Source organism: Aulostomus chinensis, chromosome 13 (genome assembly GCF_037954235.1).
Source record: "Aulostomus chinensis isolate RoL2024-O1b breed Wild chromosome 13, RoL_Achi_v1.0, whole genome shotgun sequence".
Classification (NCBI taxonomy): domain Eukaryota; kingdom Metazoa; phylum Chordata; class Actinopteri; order Syngnathiformes; family Aulostomidae; genus Aulostomus; species Aulostomus chinensis.
In genome coordinates, this window is record NC_141332.1 from 3,915,090 (window position 1) to 3,933,889 (window position 18,800).

Below are 18,800 nucleotides of genomic sequence, written 5' to 3' on the forward strand. Positions count from 1 at the left end.
GTGCGGTGCTTCATCCTGGACTCATTCTTCCCTTGGGAATGCTAGAGAAGGTCCACCTAAAGCTCTGCTGAGCGGTCATCCTTCAAACCTCTGTAGGGTAAACTCAGAAGGGTACAGTGTGTCTCTGTTCTTTACCAAAGTTACCTGAAACTATCACTCTACTCATTTCTGCTGGTCAAAAAATACATCTTTAATCATAACTACTTTGCTTGCAATATCCATACTTGATCTGGTGGAAACTATACTTTTGTCCACAAATCAAGTTGAAATCTGATCACGGTTGGATAACTTAGGAGAGAAGGCTGAATTTAGCCTGCTAAAAGGTCAGCAACATTACTTAATCTTGAAAATTGGAACCCTGTTCAAATTTCAGCCATATCGTCCAGCGGCAGCCTTTTGTGGCTCGTTGGTCTAGGGGTATGATTCTCGCTTTGGGTGCGAGAGGTCCCGGGTTCAAATCCCGGACGAGCCCCGTGACTTGCAGTCAAGTCCATTGTTCTGGTGTCACCCGTCCTTTGAGAATCTATGAAACAATCCCTCACAGGTTACTCAAGATTGACTCTCCTCAGGAGCTCTGCAGGAGCCCCTTGTCAGATCGCAAATGTAGGGTCAGTAGGTTGTTTCTTATGGAGGGTGTTTTTTTTACTGTAAACCCGTGACTTGCTGCATCATCCCCAATAATCAGTTTCAGCCAACATAAACCAAAAATGAATCAATAAAAACACTTGGAGCAATTTTGGATGTTGCAAAATGAATCTCTTCAGCCATAATGACTTCCCTTTGTATGGGCATACTTGATCAGGTGGAAGGTGTCCTACTGTCCTTCAAAAAGCTTTCACCTCATCCATTAGAACAAATTGAGGGGAGAAGGCTGAATTTGGCAACCTCAAAGAACAGCACCATATTGTGTGAATTAAAAACGGAACCCGGTTCAATATCCAGCCAGCGACTGGCAAAATGCTTTTTTTTTTTGGCTCGTTGGTCTAGTGGTATGATTCTCGCTTTGGGTGCGAGAGGTCCCGGGTTCAAATCCCGGACGAGCCCTTCGGCTCACAGTGCGGTGCTTCATCCTGCAGTCATTCATCCCTTGGGAATGCTAGAGAAGGTCCACCTAAAGCTCTGCTGAGCGGGCATCCTTCAAACCTCTGTAGGGTAAACTCAGAAGGGTACAGTGCGCCTCTATTCTTAACCAAAGTTACCTGAAACTATCACTCTACTCATTTCTGCTGGTCAAAAAATACATCTTTAATCATAACTACGTTGCTTGCTATATCCATACTTGATCTGGTGGAAACTATACTTTTGTCCACAAATCAAGTTGAAATCTGATCACAGTTGGATAATTTAGGAGAGAAGGCAGAATTTAGCCTTCTAAAAGGTCAGCAACATTATTTAATCTTGAAAATTGAAACCCTGTTCAAATTTCAGCCATATCGTCCAGCGGCAGCCATTAAACCCAGCCTTTTGTGGCTCGTTGGTCTAGGGGTATGATTCTCGCTTAGGGTGCGAGAGGTCCCGGGTTCAAATCCCGGACGAGCCCTTAAGCTCGCAGTGCGATGCTTCATCCTGGACTCATCCATCCCTTGGGAATGCCAGAGTAGGTCCACCTAAAGCTCCTCTGAGTGGTCATCCTTCAATCCTCTGTAGGGTAAACTCAGAAGGGTACAGTGCGCATCTGTTCTTAACCAAAGTTACCTGAAACGATCACTCTATTCATTTCTGCTGATCAAAAAATACATCTTTAATCATAACTACGTTTCTTGCTATATCCATACTTGATCTGGTGGAAACTATACTTTTGTCCACAAATCAAGTTGAAATCTGATCACAGTTGGATAATTTAGGAGAGAAGGCAGAATTTAGCCTGCTAAAAGGTCAGCAACATTATTTAATCTTGAAAATTGGAACCCTGTTCAAATTTCAGCCATATCGTCCAGCGGCAGCCATTAAACCCAGCCTTTTGTGGCTCGTTGGTCTAGGGGTATGATTCTCGCTTAGGGTGCGAGAGGTCCCGGGTTCAAATCCCGGACGAGCCCTTAGGCTCGCAGTGCGGTGCTTCATCCTGGACTCATTATTCCCTTGGGAATGCTAGAGAAGGTCCACCGAAAGCTCTGCTGTGCGGTCATCCTGAAAACCTCTGTAGGGTAAACTCAGAAGGGTACAGTGCGCCTCTGTTCTTTCCCAAAGTTACCTGAAACTATCACTCTACTCATTTCTGCTGGTCAAAAAAATACATCTTTAATCATAACTACGTTGCTTGCAATATCCATACTTGATCTGGTGGAAACTATACTTTTGTCCACAAATCAAGTTGAAATCTGATCACGGTTGGATAATTTAGGAGAGAAGGCTGAATTTAGCCTGCTAAAAGGTCAGCAACATTACTTAATCTTGAAAATTGGAACCCTGTTCAAATTTCAGCCATATCGTCCAGCGGCAGCAATTAAACCCAGCCTTTTGTGGCTCGTTGGTCTAGGGGTATGATTCTCGCTTTGGGTGCGAGAGGTCCCGGGTTCAAATCCCGGACGAGCCCTTAGGCTCACAGTGCGGTGCTTCATCCGGGAGTCATTCTTCCCTTGGGAATGCTAGAGAAGGTCTACCTAAACCTCTGCTGAGCGGGCATCCTTCAAACCTCTGGAGGGTAAACTCAGAAGGGTACAGTGTGCTTCTGTTCTTAACCAAAGTTGCCTGAAACTATCACTCTACTCATTCCTGCTTGTCAAAAAATACATCTTTAATCATAACTACGTTGCTTGCTATATCCATACTTGATCTGGTGGAAACTATACTTTTGTCCACAAATCACGTTGTCATCTGATCACGGTTGGACAACTTAGGAGAGAAGGCTGAATTTAGCCTGCTAAAAGGTCAGCAACATTACTTAATCTTGAAAATTGGAACCCTGTTCAAATTTCAGCCATATCGTCCAGCGGCAGCCATTAAACCCAGCCTTATTTGGCTCGTTGGTCTAGGGGTATGATTCTCGCTTAGGGTGCGAGAGGTCCCGGGTTCAAATCCCGGACGAGCCCTTGGGCTCGCAGTGTGGTGCTTCATCCTGCAGTCATTCATCCCTTGGGAATGCTAGAGAAGGTCCACCTTAAGCTCTGCTGAGCGGGCATCCTTCAAACCTCTGGAGGGTAAACTCAGAAGGGTACAGTGCGCCTCTGTTCTTAACCAAAGTTACCTGAAACTATCACTCTACTCATTTCTGCTGGTCAAAAAATACATCTTTAATCATAACTACGTTGCTTGCTATATCCATACTTGATCTTGTGGAAACTATACTTTTGTCGACAAATCAAGTTGAAATCTGATCACAGTTGGATAATTTAGGAGAGAAGGCTGAATTTAGCCTGCTAAAAGGTCAGCAACATTATTTAATCTTGAAAATTGGAACCCTGTTCAAATTTCAGCCATGTCGTCCAGCGGCAGCCATTAAACGCAGCCTTTTGTGGCTCGTTGGTCTAGGGGTATGATTCTCGCTTTGGGTGCGAGAGGTCCCGGGTTCAAATCCCGGACGAGCCCCGTGACTTGCAGTCACGTCCATTGTTCTGGTGTCACCCGTCCTTTGTGAATCTATGAAACAATCCCTCACAGGTTACTCAAGATTGACTCTCTGCAGGAACCCCTTGTCAGATCGCAAATGTAGGGTCAGTAGGTTGTTTCTTATGGAGGGTGTTTTTTTTACTGTAAACCCGTGACTTGCTGCATCATCCCCAATAATCAGTTTCAGCCAACATAAACCAAAAATGAATCAATAAAAACACTTGGAGCAATTTTGGATGTTGTAAAATGAATCTCTTCAGCCATAATGACTTTCCTTTGTATGGGCATACTTGATCAGGTGGAAGGTGTCCTACTGTCCTTCAAAAAGCTTTCACCTCATCCATTAGAACAAATTGAGGGGAGAGGGCTGAATTTGGCAACCTCAAAGAACAGAACCATATTGTGTGAATTAAAAACGGAACCCGGTTCAATATCCAGCCAGCGACTGGCAAAATGCTTTTCTTTTTGTGGCTCGTTGGTCTAGGGGTATGATTCTCGCTTAGGGTGCGAGAGGTCCCGAGTTCAAATCCCGGACGAGCCCTTAGGCTCGCAGTGCGGTGCTTCATCCGGGAGGCATTCTTCCCTTGGGAATGCTAGAGAAGGTCCACCTAAAGCTCTGCTTTGCGGTCATCCTGAAAACCTCTGTAGGGTAAACTCAGAAGGGTACAGTGCGCCTCTGTTCTTTCCCAAAATTACCTGAAACTATCACTCTACTCATTTCTGCTGGTCAAAAAAATACATCTTTAATCATAACTACGTTGCTTGCAATATCCATACTTGATCTGGTGGAAACTATACTTTTGTCCACAAATCACGTTGTCATCTGATCACGGTTGGACAACTTAGGAGAGAAGGCTGAATTTAGCCTGCTAAAAGGTCAGCAACATTACTTAATCTTGAAAATTGGAACCCTGTTCAAATTTCAGCCATATCGTCCAGCGGCAGCCATTAAACCCAGCCTTTTGTGGCTCGTTGGTCTAGGGGTATGATTCTCGCTTAGGGTGCGAGAGGTCCCGGGTTCAAATCCCGGACGAGCCCTTGGGCTCGCAGTGTGGTGCTTCATCCTGCAGTCATTCATCCCTTGGGAATGCTAGAGAAGGTCCACCTAAAGCTCTGCTGAGCGGGCATCCTTCAAACCTCTGGAGGGTAAACTCAGAAGGGTACAGTGCGCCTCTGTTCTTAACCAAAGTTACCTGAAACTATCACTCTACTCATTTCTGCTTGTCAAAAAAATACATCTTTAATCATAACTACGTTGCTTGCAATATCCATACTTGATCTGGTGGAAACTATACTTTTGTCCACAAATCAAGTTGAAATCTGATCACGGTTGGATAATTTAGGAGAGAAGGCTGAATTTAGCCTGCTAAAAGGTCAGCAACATTACTTAATCTTGAAAATTGGAACCCTGTTCAAATTTCAGCCATATCGTCCAGCGGCAGCAATTAAACCCAGCCTTTTGTGGCTCGTTGGTCTAGGGGTATGATTCTCGCTTTGGGTGCGAGAGGCCCCTTGTTCAAATCCCGGACGAGCCCTTAGGCTCACAGTGCGGTGCTTCATCCGGGAGTCATTCTTCCCTTGGGAATGCTAGAGAAGGTCTACCTAAACCTCTGCTGAGCGGGCATCCTTCAAACCTCTGGAGGGTAAACTCAGAAGGGTACAGTGTGCTTCTGTTCTTAACCAAAGTTGCCTGAAACTATCACTCTACTCATTCCTGCTTGTCAAAAAATACATCTTTAATCATAACTACGTTGCTTGCTATATCCATACTTGATCTGGTGGAAACTATACTTTTGTCCACAAATCACGTTGTCATCTGATCACGGTTGGACAACTTAGGACAGAAGGCTGAATTTAGCCTGCTAAAAGGTCAGCAACATTACTTAATCTTGAAAATTGGAACCCTGTTCAAATTTCAGCCATATCGTCCAGCGGCAGCCATTAAACCCAGCCTTTTGTGGCTCGTTGGTCTAGGGGTATGATTCTCGCTTAGGGTGCGAGAGGTCCCGGGTTCAAATCCCGGACGAGCCCTTGGGCTCGCAGTGTGGTGCTTCATCCTGCAGTCATTCATCCCTTGGGAATGCTAGAGAAGGTCCACCTAAAGCTCTGCTGAGCGGGCATCCTTCAAACCTCTGGAGGGTAAACTCAGAAGGGTACAGTGCGCCTCTGTTCTTAACCAAAGTTACCTGAAACTATCACTCTACTCATTTCTGCTGGTCAAAAAATACATCTTTAATCATAACTACGTTGCTTGCTATATCCATACTTGATCTTGTGGAAACTATACTTTTGTCCACAAATCAAGTTGAAATCTGATCACAGTTGGATAATTTAGGAGAGAAGGCTGAATTTAGCCTGCTAAAAGGTCAGCAACATTATTTAATCTTGAAAATTGGAACCCTGTTCAAATTTCAGCCATATCGTCCAGCGGCAGCCATTAAACGCAGCCTTTTGTGGCTCGTTGGTCTAGGGGTATGATTCTCGCTTTGGGTGCGAGAGGTCCCGGGTTCAAATCCCGGACGAGCCCCGTGACTTGCAGTCACGTCCATTGTTCTGGTGTCACCCGTCCTTTGTGAATCTATGAAACAATCCCTCACAGGTTACTCAAGATTGACTCTCCTCAGGAGCCCTGCAGGAGCCCCTTGTCAGATCGCAAATGTAGGGTCAGTAGGTTGTTTCTTATGGAGGGTGTTTTTTTTACTGTAAACCCGTGACTTGCTGCATCATCCCCAATAATCAGTTTCAGCCAACATAAACCAAAAATGAATCAATAAAAACACTTGGAGCAATTTTGGATGTTGTAAAATGAATCTCTTCAGCCATAATGACTTTCCTTTGTGTGGGCATACTTGATCAGGTGGAAGGTGTCCTACTGTCCTTCAAAAAGCTTTCACCTCATCCATTAGAACAAATTGAGGGGAGAGGGCTGAATTTGGCAACCTCAAAGAACAGAACCATATTGTGTGAATTAAAAACGGAACCCGGTTCAATATCCAGCCAGCGACTGGCAAAATGCTTTTCTTTTTGTGGCTCGTTGGTCGAGGGGTATGATTCTCGCTTAGGGTGCGAGAGGTCCCGAGTTCAAATCCCGGACGAGCCCTTAGGCTCGCAGTGCGGTGCTTCATCCTGGACTCATTCTTCCCTTGGGAATGCTAGAGAAGGTCCACCTAAAGCTCTTCTGAGCGGTCATCCTTAAAACCTCTGTAGGGTAAACTCAGAAGGGTACAGTGCGCCTCTGTTCTTAACCAAAGTTACCTGAAACTATCACTCTACTCATTTCTGCTGGTCAAAAAATACATCTTTAATCAAACTATGTTGCTTGCTATATCCATACTTGATCTGGTGGAAACTATACTTTTTCCACAAATCACGTTGTCATCTGATCACGGTTGGAAAACTTAGGAGAGAAGGCTGAATTTAGCCTGCTAAAAGGTCAGCAACATTACTTAATCTTGAAAATTGGAACCCTGTTCAAATTTCAGCCATATCGTCCAGCGGCAGCCATTAAACGCAGCCTTTTGTGGCTCGTTGGTCTAGGGGTATGATTCACGCTTAGGGTGCGAGAGGTCCCGGGTTCAAATCCCGGACGAGCCCTTAGGCTCACAGTGCGGTGCTTCATCCTGGAGTCATTCATCCCTTGGGAATGCTAAAGAAGGTCCACCTAAAGCTCTGCTGAGCAGGCATCCTTCAAACCTCTGTAGGGTAAACTCAGAAGGGTACAGTGTGCCTCTGTTCTTAACCAAAGTTACCTGAAACTATCACTCTACTCATTTCTGCTGGTCAAAAAATACATCTTTAATCATAACTACGTTGCTTGCTATATCCATACTTGATCTGGTGGAAACTATACTTTTGTCCACAAATCACGTTGTCATCTGATCACGGTTGGACAACTTAGGAGAGAAGGCTGAATTTAGCCTCCTAAAAGGTCAGCAACATTATTTAATCTTGAAAATTGGAACCCTGTTCAAATTTCAGCCATATCGTCCAGCGGCAGCAATTAAACACAGCCTTTTGTGGCTCGTTGGTCTAGGGGTATGATTCTCGCTTTGGGTGCGAGAGGTCCCGGGTTCAAATCCCGGACGAGCCCCGTGACTTGCAGTCACGTCCATTGTTCTGGTGTCATCCGTCCTTTGAGAATCTATGAAATAATCCCTCACAGGTTACTCAAGATTGACTCTCCTCAGGAGCTCTGCAGGAGCCCCTTGTCAGATCGCAGATGTAGGGTCAGTAGGTTGTTTCTTATGGAGGGTGTTTTTTTTACTTTAAACCCGTGACTTGCTGCATCATCCCCAATAATCAGTTTCAGCCAACATAAACCAAAAATGAATCAATAAAAACACTTGGAGCAATTTTGGATGTTGCAAAATGAATCTCTTCAGCCATAATGACTTTCCTTTGTATGGGCATACTTGATCAGGTGGAAGGTGTCCTACTGTCCTTCAAAAAGCTTTCACCTCATCCATTAGAACAAATTGAGGGGAGAGGGCTGAATTTGGCAACCTCAAAGAACAGAACCATATTGTGTGAATTAAAAACGGAACCCGGTTCATTATCCAGCCAGCGACTGGCAAAATGCTTTTGTTTTTGTGACTCGTTGGTCTAGGGGTATGATTCTCGCTTAGGGTGTGAGAGGTCCCGGCTTCAAATCCCGGACGAGCCCTTAGGCTCGCAGTGCGGTGCTTCATCCTGGACTCATTCTTCCCTTGGGAATGCTAGAGAAGGTCCACCTAAAGCTCTGCTGAGCGGTCATCCTTCAAACCTCTGTAGGGTAAACTCAGAAGGGTACAGTGCGTCTCTGTTCTTTACCAAAGTTACCTGAAACTATCACTCTACTCATTTCTGCTGGTCAAAAAATACATCTTTAATCATAACTACGTTGCTTGCAATATCCATACTTGATCTGGTGGAAACTATACTTTTGTCCACAAATCAAGTTGAAATCTGATCACGGTTGGATAACTTAGGAGAGAAGGCTGAATTTAGCCTGCTAAAAGGTCAGCAACATTACTTAATCTTGAAAATTGGAACCCTGTTCAAATTTCAGCCATATCGTCCAGCTGCAGCCTTTTGTGGCTCGTTGGTCTAGGGGTATGATTCTCGCTTAGGGTGTGAGAGGTCCCGGGTTCAAATCCCGGACGAGCTCTTAGGCTCGCAGTGCGGTGCTTCATCCTGGACTCATTCTTCCCTTGGGAATGCTAGAGAAGGTCCACCTAAAGCTCTGCTGAGCGGTCATCCTTCAAACCTCTGTAGGGTAAACTCAGAAGGGTACAGTGCGTCTCTGTTCTTTACCAAAGTTACCTGAAACTATCACTCTACTCATTTCTGCTGGTCAAAAAATACATCTTTAATCATAACTACGTTGCTTGCAATATCCATACTTGATCTGGTGGAAACTATACTTTTGTCCACAAATCAAGTTGAAATCTGATCACGGTTGGATAACTTAGGAGAGAAGGCTGAATTTAGCCTGCTAAAAGGTCAGCAACATTACTTAATCTTGAAAATTGGAACCCTGTTCAAATTTCAGCCATATCGTCCAGCGGCAGCCTTTTGTGGCTCGTTGGTCTAGGGGTATGATTCTCGCTTTGGGTGCGAGAGGTCCCGGGTTCAAATCCCGGACAAGCCCTTAGGCTCACAGTGCGGTGCTTCATCCTGGAGTCATTCATCCCTTGGGAATGCTAGAGAAGGTCCACCTAAAGCTCTGCTGAGCGGGCATCCTTCAAACCTCTGTAGGGAAAACTCAGAAGGGTACATTGCGCCTCTGTTCTTAACCAAAGTTACCTGAAACTATCACTCTACTCATTTCTGCTGGTCAAAAAATACATCTTTAATCATAACTACGTTGCTTGCTATGTCCATACTTGATCTGGTGGAAACTATACTTTTGTCCACAAATCACGTTGTCATCTGATCACGGTTGGACAACTTAGGAGAGAAGGCTGAATTTAGCCTCCTAAAAGGTCAGCAACATTATTTAATCTTGAAAATTGGAACCCTGTTCAAATTTCAGCCATATCGTCCAGCGGCAGCAATTAAACGCAGCCTTTTGTGGCTCGTTGGTCTAGGGGTATGATTCCCGTTTTGGGTGCGAGAGGTCCCGGGTTCAAATCCCGGACGAGCCCCGTGACTTGCAGTCACGTCCATTGTTCTGGTGTCACCCGTCCTTTGAGAATCTATGAAACAATCCCTCACAGGTTACTCAAGATTGACTCTCCTCAGGAGCTCTGCAGGAGCCCCTTGTCAGATCGCAAATGTAGGGTCAGTAGGTTGTTTCTTATGGAGGGTGTTTTTTTTACTGTAAACCCGTGACTTGCTGCATCATCCCCAATAATCAGTTTCAGCCAACATAAACCAAAAATGAATCAATAAAAACACTTGGAGCAATTTTGGATGTTGTAAAATGAATCTCTTCAGCCATCATGACTTTCCTTTGTATGGGCATACTTGATCAGGTGGAAGGTGTCCTACTGTCCTTCAAAAAGCTTTCACCTCATCCATTAGAACAAATTGAGGGGAGACGGCTGAATTTGGCAACCTCAAAGAACAGAACCATATTGTGTGAATTAAAAACGGAACCCGGTTCAATATCCAGCCAGCGACTGGCAAAATGCTTTTCTTTTTGTGGCTCGTTGGTCGAGGGGTATGATTCTCGCTTAGGGTGCGAGAGGTCCCGAGTTCAAATCCCGGACGAGCCCTTAGGCTCGCAGTGCGGTGCTTCATCCTGGACTCATTCTTCCCTTGGGAATGCTAGAGAAGGTCCACCTAAAGCTCTTCTGAGCGGTCATCCTTAAAACCTCTGTAGGGTAAACTCAGAAGGGTACAGTGCGCCTCTGTTCTTAACCAAAGTTACCTGAAACTATCACTCTACTCATTTCTGCTGGTCAAAAAATACATCTTTAATCAAACTATGTTGCTTGCTATATCCATACTTGATCTGGTGGAAACTATACTTTTTCCACAAATCACGTTGTCATCTGATCACGGTTGGAAAACTTAGGAGAGAAGGCTGAATTTAGCCTGCTAAAAGGTCAGCAACATTACTTAATCTTGAAAATTGGAACCCTGTTCAAATTTCAGCCATATCGTCCAGCGGCAGCCATTAAACGCAGCCTTTTGTGGCTCGTTGGTCTAGGGGTATGATTCACGCTTAGGGTGCGAGAGGTCCCGGGTTCAAATCCCGGACGAGCCCTTAGGCTCACAGTGCGGTGCTTCATCCTGGAGTCATTCATCCCTTGGGAATGCTAAAGAAGGTCCACCTAAAGCTCTGCTGAGCAGGCATCCTTCAAACCTCTGTAGGGTAAACTCAGAAGGGTACAGTGTGCCTCTGTTCTTAACCAAAGTTACCTGAAACTATCACTCTACTCATTTCTGCTGGTCAAAAAATACATCTTTAATCATAACTACGTTGCTTGCTATATCCATACTTGATCTGGTGGAAACTATACTTTTGTCCACAAATCACGTTGTCATCTGATCACGGTTGGACAACTTAGGAGAGAAGGCTGAATTTAGCCTCCTAAAAGGTCAGCAACATTATTTAATCTTGAAAATTGGAACCCTGTTCAAATTTCAGCCATATCGTCCAGCGGCAGCAATTAAACGCAGCCTTTTGTGGCTCGTTGGTCTAGGGGTATGATTCTCGCTTTGGGTGCGAGAGGTCCCGGGTTCAAATCCCGGACGAGCCCCGTGACTTGCAGTCACGTCCATTGTTCTGGTGTCATCCGTCCTTTGAGAATCTATGAAATAATCCCTCACAGGTTACTCAAGATTGACTCTCCTCAGGAGCTCTGCAGGAGCCCCTTGTCAGATCGCAGATGTAGGGTCAGTAGGTTGTTTCTTATGGAGGGTGTTTTTTTTACTGTAAACCCGTGACTTGCTGCATCATCCCCAATAATCAGTTTCAGCCAACATAAACCAAAAATGAATCAATAAAAACACTTGGAGCAATTTTGGATGTTGTAAAATGAATCTCTTCAGCCATCATGACTTTCCTTTGTATGGGCATACTTGATCAGGTGGAAGGTGTCCTACTGTCCTTCAAAAAGCTTTCACCTCATCCATTAGAACAAATTGAGGGGAGACGGCTGAATTTGGCAACCTCAAAGAACAGAACCATATTGTGTGAATTAAAAACGGAACCCGGTTCAATATCCAGCCAGCGACTGGCAAAATGCTTTTCTTTTTGTGGCTCGTTGGTCTAGGGGTATGATTCACGCTTAGGGTGCGAGAGGTCCCGGGTTCAAATCCCGGACGAGCCCTTAGGCTCACAGTGCGGTGCTTCATCCTGGAGTCATTCATCCCTTGGGAATGCTAAAGAAGGTCCACCTAAAGCTCTGCTGAGCAGGCATCCTTCAAACCTCTGTAGGGTAAACTCAGAAGGGTACAGTGTGCCTCTGTTCTTAACCAAAGTTACCTGAAACTATCACTCTACTCATTTCTGCTGGTCAAAAAATACATCTTTAATCATAACTACGTTGCTTGCTATATCCATACTTGATCTGGTGGAAACTATACTTTTGTCCACAAATCACGTTGTCATCTGATCACGGTTGGACAACTTAGGAGAGAAGGCTGAATTTAGCCTCCTAAAAGGTCAGCAACATTATTTAATCTTGAAAATTGGAACCCTGTTCAAATTTCAGCCATATCGTCCAGCGGCAGCAATTAAACGCAGCCTTTTGTGGCTCGTTGGTCTAGGGGTATGATTCTCGCTTTGGGTGCGAGAGGTCCCGGGTTCAAATCCCGGACGAGCCCCGTGACTTGCAGTCACGTCCATTGTTCTGGTGTCATCCGTCCTTTGAGAATCTATGAAATAATCCCTCACAGGTTACTCAAGATTGACTCTCCTCAGGAGCTCTGCAGGAGCCCCTTGTCAGATCGCAGATGTAGGGTCAGTAGGTTGTTTCTTATGGAGGGTGTTTTTTTTACTTTAAACCCGTGACTTGCTGCATCATCCCCAATAATCAGTTTCAGCCAACATAAACCAAAAATGAATCAATAAAAACACTTGGAGCAATTTTGGATGTTGCAAAATGAATCTCTTCAGCCATAATGACTTTCCTTTGTATGGGCATACTTGATCAGGTGGAAGGTGTCCTACTGTCCTTCAAAAAGCTTTCACCTCATCCATTAGAACAAATTGAGGGGAGAGGGCTGAATTTGGCAACCTCAAAGAACAGAACCATATTGTGTGAATTAAAAACGGAACCCGGTTCATTATCCAGCCAGCGACTGGCAAAATGCTTTTGTTTTTGTGACTCGTTGGTCTAGGGGTATGATTCTCGCTTAGGGTGTGAGAGGTCCCGGCTTCAAATCCCGGACGAGCCCTTAGGCTCGCAGTGCGGTGCTTCATCCTGGACTCATTCTTCCCTTGGGAATGCTAGAGAAGGTCCACCTAAAGCTCTGCTGAGCGGTCATCCTTCAAACCTCTGTAGGGTAAACTCAGAAGGGTACAGTGCGTCTCTGTTCTTTACCAAAGTTACCTGAAACTATCACTCTACTCATTTCTGCTGGTCAAAAAATACATCTTTAATCATAACTACGTTGCTTGCAATATCCATACTTGATCTGGTGGAAACTATACTTTTGTCCACAAATCAAGTTGAAATCTGATCACGGTTGGATAACTTAGGAGAGAAGGCTGAATTTAGCCTGCTAAAAGGTCAGCAACATTACTTAATCTTGAAAATTGGAACCCTGTTCAAATTTCAGCCATATCGTCCAGCTGCAGCCTTTTGTGGCTCGTTGGTCTAGGGGTATGATTCTCGCTTAGGGTGTGAGAGGTCCCGGGTTCAAATCCCGGACGAGCTCTTAGGCTCGCAGTGCGGTGCTTCATCCTGGACTCATTCTTCCCTTGGGAATGCTAGAGAAGGTCCACCTAAAGCTCTGCTGAGCGGTCATCCTTCAAACCTCTGTAGGGTAAACTCAGAAGGGTACAGTGTGTCTCTGTTCTTTACCAAAGTTACCTGAAACTATCACTCTACTCATTTCTGCTGGTCAAAAAATACATCTTTAATCATAACTACGTTGCTTGCAATATCCATACTTGATCTGGTGGAAACTATACTTTTGTCCACAAATCAAGTTGAAATCTGATCACGGTTGGATAACTTAGGAGAGAAGGCTGAATTTAGCCTGCTAAAAGGTCAGCAACATTACTTAATCTTGAAAATTGGAACCCTGTTCAAATTTCAGCCATATCGTCCAGCGGCAGCCTTTTGTGGCTCGTTGGTCTAGGGGTATGATTCTCGCTTTGGGTGCGAGAGGTCCCGGGTTCAAATCCCGGACAAGCCCTTAGGCTCACAGTGCGGTGCTTCATCCTGGAGTCATTCATCCCTTGGGAATGCTAGAGAAGGTCCACCTAAAGCTCTGCTGAGCGGGCATCCTTCAAACCTCTGTAGGGAAAACTCAGAAGGGTACATTGCGCCTCTGTTCTTAACCAAAGTTACCTGAAACTATCACTCTACTCATTTCTGCTGGTCAAAAAATACATCTTTAATCATAACTACGTTGCTTGCTATGTCCATACTTGATCTGGTGGAAACTATACTTTTGTCCACAAATCACGTTGTCATCTGATCACGGTTGGACAACTTAGGAGAGAAGGCTGAATTTAGCCTCCTAAAAGGTCAGCAACATTATTTAATCTTGAAAATTGGAACCCTGTTCAAATTTCAGCCATATCGTCCAGCGGCAGCAATTAAACGCAGCCTTTTGTGGCTCGTTGGTCTAGGGGTATGATTCCCGTTTTGGGTGCGAGAGGTCCCGGGTTCAAATCCCGGACGAGCCCCGTGACTTGCAGTCACGTCCATTGTTCTGGTGTCACCCGTCCTTTGAGAATCTATGAAACAATCCCTCACAGGTTACTCAAGATTGACTCTCCTCAGGAGCTCTGCAGGAGCCCCTTGTCAGATCGCAAATGTAGGGTCAGTAGGTTGTTTCTTATGGAGGGTGTTTTTTTTACTGTAAACCCGTGACTTGCTGCATCATCCCCAATAATCAGTTTCAGCCAACATAAACCAAAAATGAATCAATAAAAACACTTGGAGCAATTTTGGATGTTGTAAAATGAATCTCTTCAGCCATCATGACTTTCCTTTGTATGGGCATACTTGATCAGGTGGAAGGTGTCCTACTGTCCTTCAAAAAGCTTTCACCTCATCCATTAGAACAAATTGAGGGGAGACGGCTGAATTTGGCAACCTCAAAGAACAGAACCATATTGTGTGAATTAAAAACGGAACCCGGTTCAATATCCAGCCAGCGACTGGCAAAATGATTTTCTTTTTGTGGCTCGTTGGTCTAGGGGTATGATTCTCGCTTAGGGTGCGAGAGGTCCCGAGTTCAAATCCCGGACGAGCCCTTAGGCTCGCAGTGCGGTGCTTCATCCTGGACTCATTCTTCCCTTGGGAATGCTAGAGAAGGTCCACCTAAAGCTCTGCTGAGCGGTCATCCTTAAAACCTCTGTAGGGTAAACTCAGAAGGGTACAGTGCGCCTCTGTTCTTAACCAAAGTTACCTGAAACTATCACTCTACTCATTTCTGCTGGTCAAAAAATACATCTTTAATCAAACTATGTTGCTTGCTATATCCATACTTGATCTGGTGGAAACTATACTTTTGTCCACAAATCACGTTGAAATCTGATCACGGTTGGAAAACTTAGGAGAGAAGGCTGAATTTAGCCTGCTAAAAGGTCAGCAACATTACTTAATCTTGAAAATTGGAACCCTGTTCAAATTTCAGCCATATCGTCCAGCGGCAGCCATTAAACCCATACTTTTGTGGCTCGTTGGTCTAGGGGTATGATTCTCGCTTAGGGTGCGAGAGGTCCTGGGTTCAAATCCCGGACGAGCCCTTAGGCTCGCAGTGCGATGCTTCATCCTGGACTCATCCATCCCTTGGGAATGCTAGAGTAGGTCCACCTGAAGCTCTTCTGAGTGGTCATCCTTCAACCCTCTGTAGGGTAAACTCAGAAGGGTACAGTGCGCATCTGTTCTTAACCAAAGTTACCTGAAACTATCACTCTATTCATTTCTGCTGATCAAAAAATACATCTTTAATCATAACTACGTTTCTTGCTATATCCATACTTGATCTGGTGGAAACTATACTTTTGTCCACAAATCAAGTTGAAATCTGATCACGGTTGGATAACTTAGGAGAGAAGGCTGAATTTAGCCTCCTAAAAGGTCAGCAACATTATTTAATCTTGAAAATTGGAACCCTGTTCAAATTTCAGCCATATCGTCCAGCGGCAGCAATTAAACGCAGCCTTTTGTGGCTCGTTGGTCTAGGGGTATGATTCTCGCTTTGGGTGCGAGAGGTCCCGGGTTCAAATCCCGGACGAGACCCGTGACTTGCAGTCACGTCCATTGTTCTGGTGTCACCCGTCCTTTGAGAATCTATGAAATAATCCCTCACAGGTTACTCAAGATTGACTCTCCTCAGGAGCTCTGCAGGAGCCCCTTGTCAGATCGCAAATGTAGGGTCAGTAGGTTGTTTCTTATGGAGGGTGTTTTTTTTACTGTAAACCCGTGACTTGCTGCATCATCCCCAATAATCAGTTTCAGCCAACATAACCCAAAAAGGAATCAATAAAAACACTTGGAGCAATTTTGGATGTTGCAAAATGAATCTCTTCAGCCATAATGACTTTCCTTTGTATGGGCATACTTGATCAGGTGGAAGGTGTCCTACTGTCCTTCAAAAAGCTTTCACCTCATCCATTAGAACAAATTGAGGGGAGAGGGCTGAATTTGGCAACCTCAAAGAACAGAACCATATTGTGTGAATTAAAAACGGAACCCGGTTCAATATCCAGCCAGCGACTGGCAAAATGCTTTTCTTTTTGTGGCTCGTTGGTCTAGGGGTATGATTCTCGCTTAGGGTGCGAGAGGTCCCGGGTTCAAATCCCGGACGAGCCCTTAAGCTCGCAGTGCGGTGCTTCATCCTGGACTCAGCCATCCCTTGGGAATGCTAGAGTAGGTCCACCGAAAGCTCTGCTGAGCGGTCATCCTTCAACCCTCTGTAGGGTAAACTCAGAAGGGTACAGTGCGCATCTGTTCTTAACCAAAGTTACATGAAACTATCACTCTATTCATTTCTGCTGATCAAAAAATACATCTTTAATCATAACTACGTTGCTTACTATATCCATACTTGATCTGGTGGAAACTATACTTTTGTCCACAAATCACGTTGTCATCTGATCACGGTTGGACAACTTTGGAGAGAAGGCAGAATTTAGCCTCCTAAAAGGTCAGCAACATTATTTAATCTTGAAAATTGGAACCCTGTTCAAATTTCAGCCATATCGTCCAGCGGCAGCAATTAAACGCAGCCTTTTGTGGCTCGTTGGTCTAGGGGTATGATTCTCGCTTTGGGTGCGAGAGGTCCCGGGTTCAAATCCCGGACGAGCCCCGTGACTTGCAGTCACGTCCATTGTTCTGGTGTCACCCGTCCTTTGAGAATCTATGAAACAATCCCTCACAGGTTACTCAAGATTGACTCTCCTCAGGAGCTCTGCAGGAACCCCTTGTCAGATCGCAAATGTAGGGTCTGTAGGTTATTTCTTATGGAGGGTATGTTTTTTACTGTAAACCCGTGACTTGCTGCATCATCCCCAATAATCAGTTTCAGCCAACATAAACCAAAAATGAATCAATAAAAACACTTGGAGCAATTTTGGATGTTGCAAAATGAATCTCTTCAACCATAATGACTTTCCTTTGTATGGGCATACTTGATCAGGTGCAAGGTGTCCTACTGTCCTTCAAAAAGCTTTCACCTCATCCATTAGAACAAATTGAGGGGAGAGGGCTGAATTTGGCAACCTCAAAGAACAGCACCATATTGTGTGAATTAAAAACGGAACCCGGTTCAACTTCCAGCCAGCAACTGGCAAAATACATTTGTTTTTGTGGCTCGTTGGTCTAGGGGTATGAATCTCACTTAGAGTGCGAGAGGTCCCAGGTTCAAATCCCTGACGAGCCCTTAAGCTTGCAATGCGGTGCTTCATCCTGGAGTCATGCATCCCTTGGGAATGCTAGAGAAGGTCCACCTAAAGCTCTGCTGTGCGGGCATCCTTCAAACCTCTGTAGGGTAAACTCAGAAGGGTACAGTGCGCTTCTGTTCTTAACCAAAGTTGCCTGAAACTATCACTCTACTCATTCCTGCTGGTCAAAAAATACATCTTTAATCATAACTACGTTGCTTGCCATATCCATACTTGATCTGGTGGAAACTATACTTTTGTCCACAAATCAAGTTGAAATCTGATCACAGTTGGATAATTTAGGAGAGAAGGCAGAATTTAGCCTGCTAAAAGGTCAGCAACATTATTAAATCTTGAAAATTGGAACCCTGTTCAAATTTCAGCCATATCCTCCAGCGGCAGCCATTAAACCCATACTTTTGTGGCTCGTTGGTCTAGGGGCATGATTCTCGCTTAGGGTGCGAGAGGTCCCGGGTTCAAATCCCGGACGAGCCCTTAGGCTCGCATGGGATGCTTCATCCTGGACTCATCCATCCCTTGGGAATGCTAGAGTAGGTCCACCTAAAGCTCTTCTGAGTGGTCATCCTTCAACCCTCTGTAGGGTAAACTCAGAAGGGTACAGTGCGCATCTGTTCTTAACCAAAGTTACCTGAAACTATCACTCTATTCGTTTCTGCTGATCAAAAAATACATCTTTAATCATAACTACGTTGCTTGCTATATCCATACTTGATCTGGTGGAAACTATACTTTTGTCCACAAATCAAGTTGAAATCTGATCACGGTTGGAAAACTTAGGAGAGAAGGCTGAATTTAGCCTGCTAAAAGCTCAGCAACTTTACTTAATCTTGAAAATTGGAACCCTGTTCAAATTTCAGCCATATCGTCCAGCGGCAGCCATTAAACCCAGCCTTTTGTGGCTCGTTGGTCTAGGGGTATGATTCTCGCTTAGGGTGCGAGAGGTCCCGGGTTCAAATCCCGGACGAGCCCTTAGGCTCGCAGTGCGATCCTTCATCCTGGACTCATCCATCCCTTGGGAATGCTAGAGTAGGTCCACCTAAAGCTCTTCTGAGTGGTCATCCTTCAACCCTCTGTAGGGTAAACTCAGAAGGGTACAGTGCGCATCTGTTCTTAACCAAAGTTACCTGAAACTATCACTCTATTCATTTCTGCTGATCAAAAAATACATCTTTAATCATAACTACGTTTCTTGCTATATCCATACTTGATCTTGTGGAAACTATACTTTTGTCCA

The 18,800-nt window shown here is 44.7% G+C and overlaps 32 non-coding genes across 32 annotated transcripts; all 32 read left to right on the forward strand.

Annotated features, from left to right (window-relative positions):
* The first annotated feature begins 400 nt into the window (after nt 1-400).
* Nucleotides 401-472, forward strand: trnap-ugg (transfer RNA proline (anticodon UGG)). The gene has a single exon. It is a non-coding gene; the product is annotated as a tRNA-Pro (tRNA).
* A 500-nt stretch (nt 473-972) lies between these two features.
* On the forward strand, nt 973-1,044 carry trnap-ugg (transfer RNA proline (anticodon UGG)). Its single transcript has one exon. It is a non-coding gene; the product is annotated as a tRNA-Pro (tRNA).
* Nucleotides 1,045-1,468: 424 nt separating this feature from the next.
* On the forward strand, nt 1,469-1,540 carry trnap-agg (transfer RNA proline (anticodon AGG)). The gene has a single exon. It is a non-coding gene; the product is annotated as a tRNA-Pro (tRNA).
* A 424-nt stretch (nt 1,541-1,964) lies between these two features.
* On the forward strand, nt 1,965-2,036 carry trnap-agg (transfer RNA proline (anticodon AGG)). Its single transcript has one exon. It is a non-coding gene; the product is annotated as a tRNA-Pro (tRNA).
* Nucleotides 2,037-2,461: 425 nt separating this feature from the next.
* Nucleotides 2,462-2,533, forward strand: trnap-ugg (transfer RNA proline (anticodon UGG)). Its single transcript has one exon. It is a non-coding gene; the product is annotated as a tRNA-Pro (tRNA).
* A 424-nt stretch (nt 2,534-2,957) lies between these two features.
* On the forward strand, nt 2,958-3,029 carry trnap-agg (transfer RNA proline (anticodon AGG)). The gene has a single exon. It is a non-coding gene; the product is annotated as a tRNA-Pro (tRNA).
* A 424-nt stretch (nt 3,030-3,453) lies between these two features.
* Nucleotides 3,454-3,525, forward strand: trnap-ugg (transfer RNA proline (anticodon UGG)). Its single transcript has one exon. It is a non-coding gene; the product is annotated as a tRNA-Pro (tRNA).
* Nucleotides 3,526-4,015: 490 nt separating this feature from the next.
* trnap-agg (transfer RNA proline (anticodon AGG)) lies at nt 4,016-4,087 on the forward strand. Its single transcript has one exon. It is a non-coding gene; the product is annotated as a tRNA-Pro (tRNA).
* A 425-nt stretch (nt 4,088-4,512) lies between these two features.
* On the forward strand, nt 4,513-4,584 carry trnap-agg (transfer RNA proline (anticodon AGG)). The gene has a single exon. It is a non-coding gene; the product is annotated as a tRNA-Pro (tRNA).
* A 921-nt stretch (nt 4,585-5,505) lies between these two features.
* trnap-agg (transfer RNA proline (anticodon AGG)) lies at nt 5,506-5,577 on the forward strand. The gene has a single exon. It is a non-coding gene; the product is annotated as a tRNA-Pro (tRNA).
* A 424-nt stretch (nt 5,578-6,001) lies between these two features.
* On the forward strand, nt 6,002-6,073 carry trnap-ugg (transfer RNA proline (anticodon UGG)). Its single transcript has one exon. It is a non-coding gene; the product is annotated as a tRNA-Pro (tRNA).
* A 501-nt stretch (nt 6,074-6,574) lies between these two features.
* Nucleotides 6,575-6,646, forward strand: trnap-agg (transfer RNA proline (anticodon AGG)). The gene has a single exon. It is a non-coding gene; the product is annotated as a tRNA-Pro (tRNA).
* A 422-nt stretch (nt 6,647-7,068) lies between these two features.
* trnap-agg (transfer RNA proline (anticodon AGG)) lies at nt 7,069-7,140 on the forward strand. Its single transcript has one exon. It is a non-coding gene; the product is annotated as a tRNA-Pro (tRNA).
* A 424-nt stretch (nt 7,141-7,564) lies between these two features.
* trnap-ugg (transfer RNA proline (anticodon UGG)) lies at nt 7,565-7,636 on the forward strand. Its single transcript has one exon. It is a non-coding gene; the product is annotated as a tRNA-Pro (tRNA).
* A 984-nt stretch (nt 7,637-8,620) lies between these two features.
* On the forward strand, nt 8,621-8,692 carry trnap-agg (transfer RNA proline (anticodon AGG)). Its single transcript has one exon. It is a non-coding gene; the product is annotated as a tRNA-Pro (tRNA).
* A 411-nt stretch (nt 8,693-9,103) lies between these two features.
* trnap-ugg (transfer RNA proline (anticodon UGG)) lies at nt 9,104-9,175 on the forward strand. Its single transcript has one exon. It is a non-coding gene; the product is annotated as a tRNA-Pro (tRNA).
* A 424-nt stretch (nt 9,176-9,599) lies between these two features.
* Nucleotides 9,600-9,671, forward strand: trnap-ugg (transfer RNA proline (anticodon UGG)). The gene has a single exon. It is a non-coding gene; the product is annotated as a tRNA-Pro (tRNA).
* Nucleotides 9,672-10,172: 501 nt separating this feature from the next.
* trnap-agg (transfer RNA proline (anticodon AGG)) lies at nt 10,173-10,244 on the forward strand. The gene has a single exon. It is a non-coding gene; the product is annotated as a tRNA-Pro (tRNA).
* A 422-nt stretch (nt 10,245-10,666) lies between these two features.
* On the forward strand, nt 10,667-10,738 carry trnap-agg (transfer RNA proline (anticodon AGG)). Its single transcript has one exon. It is a non-coding gene; the product is annotated as a tRNA-Pro (tRNA).
* Nucleotides 10,739-11,162: 424 nt separating this feature from the next.
* Nucleotides 11,163-11,234, forward strand: trnap-ugg (transfer RNA proline (anticodon UGG)). The gene has a single exon. It is a non-coding gene; the product is annotated as a tRNA-Pro (tRNA).
* A 501-nt stretch (nt 11,235-11,735) lies between these two features.
* Nucleotides 11,736-11,807, forward strand: trnap-agg (transfer RNA proline (anticodon AGG)). The gene has a single exon. It is a non-coding gene; the product is annotated as a tRNA-Pro (tRNA).
* Nucleotides 11,808-12,231: 424 nt separating this feature from the next.
* Nucleotides 12,232-12,303, forward strand: trnap-ugg (transfer RNA proline (anticodon UGG)). Its single transcript has one exon. It is a non-coding gene; the product is annotated as a tRNA-Pro (tRNA).
* Nucleotides 12,304-13,287: 984 nt separating this feature from the next.
* Nucleotides 13,288-13,359, forward strand: trnap-agg (transfer RNA proline (anticodon AGG)). Its single transcript has one exon. It is a non-coding gene; the product is annotated as a tRNA-Pro (tRNA).
* A 411-nt stretch (nt 13,360-13,770) lies between these two features.
* On the forward strand, nt 13,771-13,842 carry trnap-ugg (transfer RNA proline (anticodon UGG)). Its single transcript has one exon. It is a non-coding gene; the product is annotated as a tRNA-Pro (tRNA).
* Nucleotides 13,843-14,266: 424 nt separating this feature from the next.
* On the forward strand, nt 14,267-14,338 carry trnap-ugg (transfer RNA proline (anticodon UGG)). The gene has a single exon. It is a non-coding gene; the product is annotated as a tRNA-Pro (tRNA).
* A 501-nt stretch (nt 14,339-14,839) lies between these two features.
* On the forward strand, nt 14,840-14,911 carry trnap-agg (transfer RNA proline (anticodon AGG)). Its single transcript has one exon. It is a non-coding gene; the product is annotated as a tRNA-Pro (tRNA).
* A 423-nt stretch (nt 14,912-15,334) lies between these two features.
* Nucleotides 15,335-15,406, forward strand: trnap-agg (transfer RNA proline (anticodon AGG)). The gene has a single exon. It is a non-coding gene; the product is annotated as a tRNA-Pro (tRNA).
* Nucleotides 15,407-15,830: 424 nt separating this feature from the next.
* Nucleotides 15,831-15,904, forward strand: trnap-ugg (transfer RNA proline (anticodon UGG)). The gene has a single exon. It is a non-coding gene; the product is annotated as a tRNA-Pro (tRNA).
* A 499-nt stretch (nt 15,905-16,403) lies between these two features.
* Nucleotides 16,404-16,475, forward strand: trnap-agg (transfer RNA proline (anticodon AGG)). Its single transcript has one exon. It is a non-coding gene; the product is annotated as a tRNA-Pro (tRNA).
* Nucleotides 16,476-16,899: 424 nt separating this feature from the next.
* Nucleotides 16,900-16,971, forward strand: trnap-ugg (transfer RNA proline (anticodon UGG)). Its single transcript has one exon. It is a non-coding gene; the product is annotated as a tRNA-Pro (tRNA).
* A 997-nt stretch (nt 16,972-17,968) lies between these two features.
* trnap-agg (transfer RNA proline (anticodon AGG)) lies at nt 17,969-18,040 on the forward strand. The gene has a single exon. It is a non-coding gene; the product is annotated as a tRNA-Pro (tRNA).
* Nucleotides 18,041-18,463: 423 nt separating this feature from the next.
* Nucleotides 18,464-18,535, forward strand: trnap-agg (transfer RNA proline (anticodon AGG)). The gene has a single exon. It is a non-coding gene; the product is annotated as a tRNA-Pro (tRNA).
* The last annotated feature ends 265 nt before the right edge of the window (nt 18,536-18,800 follow it).